Source organism: Saccoglossus kowalevskii, chromosome 2 (assembly GCF_978046115.1).
Source record: "Saccoglossus kowalevskii chromosome 2, keSacKowa6.1, whole genome shotgun sequence".
Lineage (NCBI taxonomy): Eukaryota > Metazoa > Hemichordata > Enteropneusta > Harrimaniidae > Saccoglossus > Saccoglossus kowalevskii.
This window is the reverse complement of record NC_140642.1, coordinates 31,235,146-31,246,224: the sequence shown is the minus strand read 5'-3', so window position 1 is coordinate 31,246,224 and position 11,079 is coordinate 31,235,146.

Below are 11,079 nucleotides of genomic sequence, written 5' to 3'. Positions count from 1 at the left end.
GGCGAACTTATTCCTATCCTTTGCTTGAAGAGTCGCACTCAATGCGCCACAAGTACCGGTCTTTGTCGACTCCTCTAAACTCTGCCACGGTATCACTTAAAGCCCTTTGCTTTAGACACACTGTAAATTGGATTCGAGAAATTAGGGTTATATAGTATGTACAGGTACGTCTGTCCTCGAGACAAAAACCAACAAAACACATCTAATCGAGAAAACGGGAGGAATTGATTATCTGAAGTGGGTAATCGTAGAGTGATCAACTCTTGGCGTTTTATCTTGTTTGTGTATGTGTGTTCACTGTTCTTACGGCAGGCTCGTAACCGAGAACAAACCCCTTTGTCCGCGCGCGCTCACTTGGCTCGAGATGGAGGGGATGATGGCGAACACTTTAGCTGATTACCACGGATATATAAAAGAAATGTACATTACTCTTACGTGACCCCGAGTATCTCACTCAATTGCGTGTAATGCGGTCTGTTCTTATTTAGCTCCGCTTGAGCATTTGTGTCCCATGGTCCATCACTTTTCTTGACACCCCTCACTAAAAAGAGTTGTTGTCTACCAAACGGGGTATCATGACAGCTTAATTCTTCGCGCTTACTTTCCCATACGCTTTTTTGTTAAACCGATCTGTCCGGATGTTGTTTGACATGTTGGCACACCTGCATGGGGAGAAAAAAAAATTGCTTGAACTCGTCCATGATCCTCCTGGGAAAGCAGAATACCGGCGCATGCGCATTACGACAGGGCCAGTCGGGATTTACTACGATTTTTTTTTTCATCAAAAGAAAAAAGATATAGTAGTTTTCTATCTTCATAGTTTATATTTAATTATGGCCTGTTACGTATTCACTAGCGCCGGACTGATCAGTAACTTTGTCCGGCGACACTGTGACAGACCGCATCGATAATATCGCGTAGTGTACTTTGTACAACCATTTCAGATGCTTTGCATGAAGGTTATAGCATGTAGATAGGTCCGTGAATTGTTTGTACAGCGATCTACAGCATTTAAAAAAAACCTTGTCAGTGCTGCTGCCTATGTTCGGTGGTCCAGCTGAGCAAAGGATCAGTAACCGGCGACGCTTTGGTTTTACCCCTTGATCACTCACATGTCACCAAAGTAGAGCGATACGTCGAATATTTGCCCAGAGCTCAATCATAAGACTATATAGTGTATATGTATGTGTGTGTTTTTTTGTATTTGATTGATCGATGCCAATGATCTCCGGCTCTAGATAGTTAGTTTTTCGGTCCATTAAAACCTCGTACAGAATACTAGAACTGACATCTGTGTTAAGGGCTGGTTAAGAATTATCTTCCTGAAGTGTTTCAGCTTGTTGTTCTTAGTTGCCCGCATCTGTCGATAGATGGATGGATGGATGGATGAATGAATGGATGGTTGGAATGAAGATCATTATCATTTAAGATATATATTTATATATTTGGTGTATAATGCGAATTTGTCGTTATGAAAATTACATTATTGGAAACACATTCCACTTATTATTTCGTGGGTTATTTAGAGAGGGAAAATCGAGTTCCCAAGTGCGGCATACTCCATCCATCCATGCACAAGCTTTGCGTCCGTCAGTCCGCCGGTACGTCCTGTGAAAAACGGCAAGCTAAATAAGGAAGCGACTTTTTGAGCACTTCAAGTGTCGTTGTTTTCCCAGCAGATCATCGTTTCCGCGAGAACAAAACAGCGGGAGCTAAAGCCACTTTAAATGTAGATGCCCTTTATGGCGTTTACCAACAGCTTCTATTGTTGGGACGCGGGACCACCTCAAATATTTGTGTAACGGCAAAATAACTGTGCACACATCGCACAGTGAAATCTTGTTTACGTTCATGGCTAGTTTCTACCCAAGCAGTGTGTATATTGAACACTTTAACACCTACGAGAAAAAGGTGGTCAAAAACGACATGCACACCGATCCGTGAGTCGACGACGCACTTCCCATATTTGATTTGGCTGTGCAGGGGAGGCCACGGCCGCGATGACGGAAACTCCTGGTTAAAATCAAATCATACAACGGAATCAGAAAAGTTCCGATGACTCGGAGAGTAAAGTGAAATCCGATATCGCTTAAATTTGATGCGGAATAAATATGTGTTTTAAAAACGATATAGATTGCAGTGTATAATTTTAAAAATAAGTGACGCAACATTTTAAAAGACAAGTAGAAACATTGGGTTAAAGTTCAAATCCGCTGACACGAGATTGGCTTCCGACAGAAATTATTGACGTTTTATGTCATTATTGATCTCAACAAAGATAAAAACGACTGATTTACTCCGGTACTGTCGATTCGTCCTTGCCAATGTGATCCCTTTTTTGGTATGATATTTTAACATATAGTCAAGAGTGCTATTTCTCTCGGACGTACAGTGAGACATACCTACAACTTCCCATCGAAATATTGTAATACTCTCATTGTTTTGAGCGCGGGTAATTTCGAAATCGGTAATTCAAATCTTCCGATAAACAGATTTCCTAACTGCTACTAACTGTCCCGAAAGGAACAGGGTTTACCACCCCAGATCTATCAGAAAGATAAGATCGGTTCTACGGAGGGCGTTCTCAATATACGCCGGTTCTTGTTGTTTTTTTTCGTATCTGTCAAAGGTGACAGACAACACGTGAATTCATCAAAACACAGAGTGGCAGTTCAGAGATAAGAAAAATGTGTCAATTGTATTGGTTGATAAAACAACAGTTTGAACAAGGTTGTTATATAGAGGGCTCCTCGTGAATAAAAGAATATCACCAATCTGACAGTCTAATATACTCGGACACTTGTCCGGAGATCCAATGATTAATAACGATTTTCATTTATTTTCTTAATATTTTCTTAAACGCGATTATAATGAAAAATAATTTTAAAGCGTACAATGAATCAAACCAAACCAAAATATTTCGAGGTTGCAAATAGCTGGGCTTGATATTATAATGATATTATACAAACATCGCATCCTGTTTAAACAAAAGCGTCAGTTTTTGCCGGGTCGTCATTAGCCGAAGCTATCGGCCAGTGGTCACGACGCGCTTTCTGTCGCCGCATTTCAAATTTAGTGGCCCAACAGTCCTAATACCACGAGGAGCTCGATTACGAGCACCGAGTACGATCTGTGATCAGACTAATCGATAACAGTTAAATTATCTATCTCATCGACTTAAATTGTATCTATAAATAAATAACTAACCTGGATTTAGTTTGCCATGTATTAATGTTAAACTCCGTTTTGTCAGTTTGGTTGTTAGCATTGTAAACGTTTTCAATGCGGACGCGTTACCAAGTATACTATGCAGAACAGAAAGTTTAAACTACTCCAAACTGTAACTACAAATGCTAAAAAGTTGTTGATACAATTAGCTATAATATAATAATCATAAATAACACCTTGTTTATTGTTAGTTTTTTACAGTGGTTTGGAAGACGCAAGTAGGTGTGAACTTATTTCGTAAAAGAACATATCGTATGGCCACCAAAATAGTTCAATGGTAGAGAATGTGTACACACTTTACGCGTGATTCCGTTGCAAACGAATTTTGTCGTCATCCGTACTGACGTTAGAAGCCTGTGACTTAAATAAATAATCTTCCCGCAAAGTGAAATACAACTGTACTCTGTAAATGCTCCTGTGGTCAGTAGTCATAGTTATTCGAGTCCAAAACTTTTGCGCCAATGGTTTACAGAGAAAAAAGTACCTGAGCCTACTTACCCTTCTTCCTTGTGGAAAAAGTGAGGTAAATGTGTTTGTTGTGCCTCGAAAGTTATGTCACATGACAACTCTGATTCCAGGCAGCTCATCGTAACATGGTGAATGGTGTGGTACATCGATGTTAGTATGTCCACATGTCTGTCCTACTACGAAACAATTCACTGATAAAAAATCAACTCGCCATCATGACCAAAAAATATGTAGTATACATTTTAATCGTTTAAGTCATGGTCTGACAAATATTATCAAAAAATTCCCGTTAGACGTTCGGCCATACCCGCGTTTTACTCATGTGTGCACAATATACCTTCCTTTTTTGCACTTGACAATGTACGTTCATCTAGCGTCGCGATTAAGTGCACGGTCACAAATATTGCGAACACCTGCCTAAAGAAAACAGAGTAGACGGAGAAAAACTCGATACTTGGTTTACTTTCCCCCTACTGATTGCCCACACGTCATGTGGCAATATACCTGGGGTAGAAGCCGCCAGCTAAACATCAATAATGAGAAAAGTACGTAAACAATGAAAGAATGTGACTTGGTGTGTAACTCAATAAATCAAACAAACACGGTGAACGCAAATCCGATGAAGAAACTGGAAAAAAAATAAGGCTCGAGTGAATATTGGGGCTGCAGGTGCAAGGAAAGGTATAAGGTTGCAAATATAACAATGTGAGTCGACCAGCGTTCGAAAGCCTGGCCCTCCATTCTACACGTATAATTAGGTATATCTCAAGTAATACTTGCACTCCAACGCTTGACCTTTTTAAGAACACCAAACGCGATCCTTGGCCCCCTGAAAAGTAACTTCTAAATAAGTAGAAGATGTTTCTCCTTGTTGTAATCGTGGTTTTATTTATTTTATTTTTAAATTACAAAGTTTTGCACAGTAACCATGGGCTGTTATTTCTTCGTTATTTATGTTTGTCACAATGTATTTCGGATTCAGTTTTTTTTTTTTTCGAATGAAGCATTTTTTTTTATTGCAAGCTCCAGTTTTGGTAATATTTTCAAATTGGCTACAAAACAGGGCGCTAGCGAGAACTGTTGGACATCAAATCTCACCGTGTCTGCTTAGCCGAAAGGCGAGGTGTTGAAATGGACGATATTGGGTTTCAATTTGCAAGCAATTTGCATAAACTTGAAATTCCGTCCCATTCTCTGGTTTCCTCTCCGTAAAAGCGTCTTATAGGTGAAATTAGTCACGAATTCTAACGATTTCCTGGCTCGATAACAACCTAAAGTTGTTGGGGGACACAAAGAAGTCTGTATTCGGACGCACCTAACTCAATTCTCGCTGCAGCTGCCCAAGCGGTAATTGCATTTTGCGGACATAGAGGGCGACCACACAGAGCAACATACTAGGTTTCTTAAAAATTATCAAAAAGTTATTTAAGAGGGCGCGCTTTATATCAACAAAGAACAGCGACCTGGCCGTGTTCGCCTCGCATCAGGAAGGTTGTGGGTTCGATTCTCGGAGCCAGCCGTTCACTAATCGATAAAATAACAGTCTTCTTTCTCCGCCTCTTAAAAACTTGGAATTTATGTTTGGGAGACGCAACGACAGTTAACACCAACATTTTTACAAAGCAGCAGTGACTTAAATGTCGCTTGGCACACTGACAATTAATAATTTTAAAACAACCGTTGTCTTGGTAACATCTGCTTGCTTGGAAGATATACGCATTCATGAAGCTCCATTTGGAATGGGATGCCTTCTCAAAAGTGGGAAAATTTTCGCGTTTCAAAAATGATTTGAAAAATTAGAAAAAGTGTTGCATCTGAAATGATTGTTTTTAAAAAAAATATTCGATCCAAATCGCAACAAAATAATTTAATTGTATTCAAATTAATAACGATGGCGAGACTTCTATACTATTGTTGGTATGTCACAGATTTAGTTTTAATGGCCTGGAGTTCCCGATGCTGAATTCAAATGAGAAAAAAACATACGAATACAGCAAACTAGATTATCTACTTCTTATTTTTTGTACAAAAATAACTTATCGATACTATTTTTATCTTCGTTTAGCCTTTGGAAACGTCATCCGGCACAGAGATATCCATATGAATGAATCACGCCACCAATCGACAACCACCTGTTAAAAGAATAAAGTCAACTAAAGAGGGCGTCCATATCACTGGAGTCCAGTGATCCACTATCAGAGTAACAACAATAAACTAACATTCAAGTTTTTGGCCATTGGATGGTCATTACAATTTTTAAGTTTTTAATGAAGATTTATTTTATTTTACAATTCACTTCTATCCCCCACTGGCAGAAAGGGTATATACACTTACAATTTTTTTTGTATTACAAATTAAAAATAATTGAACACTTTCAACATAAAACTATGGATTTTAAATATTTTATTGATTTTTATTATAAAAACTGAGTTTTTTTTTGTTTTTCATATCTTCTTTGTGTCGATAAACGGACGATAATGTACAATTCAACATTTCAACTACCTGTTGATGTCGAAACGAAAGCCACGAGGTAAAGTATTACAGAGGGCGCTCTACAATTGACTGAATTATACAACTTGCCGGATAATGGTATTGGCTAACACTATGGTATTTCAAGTTACAATTATATATTTAAGAGTTCTTCTTTCCACGATATTCAAGTTTTCCTGGAATAAATGGACGTATTTCCATAATAAAATAGGATGTTTTATAATTGACGATCTCTTAAAATGAATGTAAATCCTATTTCTTGTCTAGAAAAAGTTTGAAGCGTTGGAATTATTTTTCAAAGCTGCTGCTTTTTTTCTTTTTACAACAAAGTTTTTGCTTGCTAGTAAGGCTATCAAATTAGAGTAATTGTTCAATGTATCAGATTGTGACCAGTCTCCATTTAAACAAAAGGCGAGCAAACATGTGTTTCTCCAACACAAAAAGATGTTTCGTTGCCGGGTGATGGAAACCGTATAAAAACGCGCCGTTAACCTGGGATGATATATCGACGGACGGATATATATTAGCTCGTTACTTTTTATCGTAACTGCATGAGTTATTGTTCCTTGGCGATGCGTGAGGTGGTGACCCCTCCCCCTCCCTCACTGACCACAGTCTTCCTCCCACTAATCACATATTAACATTATTCTTTGTTACTTCTTATGTGCATATTATCCTCATCTCATATTTGTGTTATTGTTGTTGTTGTTATTGTTGTTGTTTCCGCCTACAATAGTCAGTCAATAAATGTTCTTTCATCTTTTTTCTTGTAAGTTCGAATAACAAGTTAAATAACTGGCCATAGTCTTCCAAGTGAAAAAAAAAATGCACTACCATTAATGTTACCATAATTTTCTTTTGTAACTTTGTGGACCTGCATGTTGACTCGGTTAATCCATCCTGTTCGTATTTTAAAATAGAGAAAAAGTAAAAATCATTCCAAATTAACCAAAATATACTGAGCAAAAAAGGCTTAAGTCATCCACATTAATTCATGGATTATTTTAGTTAACAAGATAACGGTGCGATCGTGGTTATGCTCGAATACTTGATTACGTGGAAGAGGAACTATTTCCCCCACCCATATTTAACAACATAGTATAATCTCAAAGTCAATAGATCACGGCCTCCATAAAAACCGGCGCCAGATCGTAATCTCTGTTATCGTCGACACGAATTAGTCACATGACGTAGTTAGACCGGATGGCGGTCTACACATTCGTGCATCTCTAAGTCGAACAAAAATGATTCTCTCCCATTTGGAGGAAACCGCTGAGTATTAACTCTATCGGTGTATCATCGTTTCAGCTATAACAACCAATATCTTAAACACGGATATAAATGTGCACAGTTGGTCAATCGTAGTCGGCTTTCAGTGGAGATTTTCATCCTTGCAGCTGTCAGATCCCGTTGTCAGGGCGAGGGTGGGTCGATATTACCGAATTCGGAAAATTAAGATGGGGCAACACACATTTTTCTGATTCAACATTGAATAACTGAACCTAGCAACGATGGTTACTATGAATTTTGTACTATAAATAGTCAATACGGACTGCGCTTTTTGGGTGATTTTGACATATTTGCATTTGCATTGAATGTGTGAGATTTAATTAATTATCAATTTGCATACATGCATATGTTTTACATAATTAACCACTGCGATCAAATGCAACTACAGAATTTACAAGTCCTAATATTTGCATAGCTTGCGTTCGAATTTTGTGTAAACAAATGTGTTTTATATGTCACTTGGAACCATCTTGAACACGACGCGACGCGACATAACCACTGACTTCGATAATTGGCCCAATTTGCGTAAAATAAGTGTCATTAAATTAATTAACCTTCATTTAAAACGAGAAATGGAAAACAGTCGCTTGATCATTTTCTAGTCATGAAACTACCACCTGTTGTTGGGAATAATTCTCTTGCAATATCAAAATATGTCGATACTTAGGGGTTGGTTTCAAATAACATGTTTTCATGCAACAACACATTTGATTTTGTGAGAAGATATATTGTTATTTGGTTTTACCTAAATTTGTTATTCTAAATATGTTCCTATTGATTTTGTATGGTTTACCCACGAAGATGAATTTATTGCCACAGCCCAATGCTGTAATACAGACATACAGAAGAAGAATGGTCCATGTACACAACGTTACCAGATTGCAATCTTTTTTTCTGTGTTATTTACATTTCGATGGATGTCTCATTTTTTTTTTCATCCAAATATCGGTAAATTAACAACATCGGAATTTAACTGGAACTCCGTGCCAACGCGCCGATAAACATCGATGTTAGACGCGCGTTCAAACGAGTGTTTACAATCTCATAGTGGCGCTGTTTGGTGGAACCCCCGACTAACGAATCATGACATGGATATTGTATGCCTTTGACGGAATAAGTAACTTGAAAGCATATTCCTGCATTGTCTCGTCTGTATACCACGCGCGTGTTCGTCTGTTTATACTGTGGCTCCAATATTCCAGAATATCAGTTGCTGTGCGGGGAGGGGTACTATTATATCCACGTAGCGTGTTGAATTAGGTACGTCTCAAATCATTATGAGTCAATTGCAGGTGAATTGTGGTCAAAAATTACCCCGAAGTTATATGACCTCGACGAGTTTGTAATGTGTCGAGTTTGATCATAGTGTTGGATTCTTTAAGTTCGGATTGAAGTATTTATTAGAACACCTTAATTCCCACTCTTCGGTACAGGAGAGCTTACTTTCCGACAGATTGTCGCTTATTGCTGTGCTACCAACCATTATGTACAGACTCATGCTATATTCACCAATCGATACAGAATATTGAACTACATTTCTATTCCCAATTACAAATGTCAAATTAATTATTACAAATATTTTCATACATAAAAACTGCGGCGCAATAATATAAAAATGTTATTTTCTCACTCCATCCCGCCCATCTCATTGCACATTGTACTAGAATCAGTTTCGAAACAAGTGTCCCAACAACAACTTTCATACAAGTGCACAGTTAGTAGAAATACATCGGCATTTGGTGGAACTATGAGGTTCTTTGCAGTGGTGACTACCAGGCAATGATCCCAGGTTGGAAATTACGTTTCATTCCCAAGTGGTACCCAATCTACGACTGGTATCGCTTGTAGCGCTTACAAATAATGAGATTCAATTCCCGATTATTATCACAAATGTAATACCGAAGTCAATTAAGGAAAACCAAATGTTTCAACCCAAATTTGACAGATGTGTGACGCAATGCCGGAAACTATTAACTCAGAACGTCACAAAGATCCCTCATGTAGTATTATGTGTGCCCACTCGTGCGATACAGTGTTCCCACGTGCAGCGTAAACAGATAAGAACACTGAAGTACCGTATCTGATATCGTCACCCGCAATTATCGAAAGTCGATACTGGTATGTTCTTATCGCACGTTAAAAAAACGATAAGGGAATTCATGGACAGCATGTAGAGTCTTATACCGTAATTAATTACTCTAGTTAATTACCCTTGTCAATTGCATCCTTCTGCGATAATCGTTATGTAATATATCACATCAACCATGAGTAGTTTATCGTGTGTTTTTATAGATAAAAAACTAGGCATTATACAACCGGCTGATATTCCTTTTCCTAAAATTCGGTCTAAGTACGTTGAATGCGCTAAGATTCGTAACATTTATGTCTCAATGCCGCAACTCTCAAAATTCGACATTCTGAGTGTATAAATACCGACAACATTACTTCACATGTGACAGCCCAGCTATGATTTAACAACGTGTTTCATTGCGAGGCCATACCACCAGACAGAAGATGCTAAACAACACAATCAATATCACCCTTTAAAATACGTTACTTAAATCGTGATTCACTCTAGAAGTATCGCCAAATAACGTAATCTGCGGTGCTGAAAGAAACAATGCAATTCCTTGCAGAAACCACTAAAATACGTGCCAGCTTTTTTTTTATTATACTCGTTTGTGGGTACGCACTCAACACTCACTATATTTTAAAATGTGACAACGAGTCACTATAATAACTTTACATCACATTAGGCACAGATATAATGAATATTCATTATTATGGTCACCATGCAAGTCACTTAAAAATGTGTGCGTCAAAAAATGTTTATGTCAATTAAAATAAAGTTAAATATCGCACGCGAGTATCGTTTTTAGGGAAACACCTGACGAGAAATTCTTCTTATTAATGACAGAAAATAATCTATACAATGATTCTTCTATTGCAATGACTGGGTTTATTTACAGAGGATGCCAGACAGACATGCAATACACGGGAAAAATGTTTTCATTGGGATATCCCCTCGAGCATTCATTGCCAGCGGTGTTAGTTTTGATAGTTTTAATAATGAAAACAACGGACGCTTTTAGACACACCCATTTTCACCTGGGTATGTTTGTTTAAATAAAATATTAAAAAGAAATTAAAAACAATGTTCGCTTAGTATAGTAACCACAGTTGCCCGCATGCTTTGTAATAGTTGTAGATGTCCAATATCATAAGAGATATTTTCATTTTGTTCGAATGTTCTTTTATTTCTGACTTGATAGCACTTCCGGTTGATAACAATATATTATTATACCCACATACGTAAAAACTCGTAATTTGTGTATGAGCAAATTTTGTTAATCTTTAAGAAGACTAAACGAACGTGTAGTCCAATATTTATCAAAGTTGTCATAAATAAATAATTCTAACTTTACAGTTTATTCTTAAATACAATTGATTTCTTTTTTGATTACTTTCCCAGCATTCCACACCAAATATTTTAGTGCAGACTGTCCCGTGTGGTTGTAAGCCTGTATTTTTATTTCAAACCAAAATAATATTGACAAATTGTATGTGCATAGGACTATTTGCCTCGTCATAACAACACGCCAC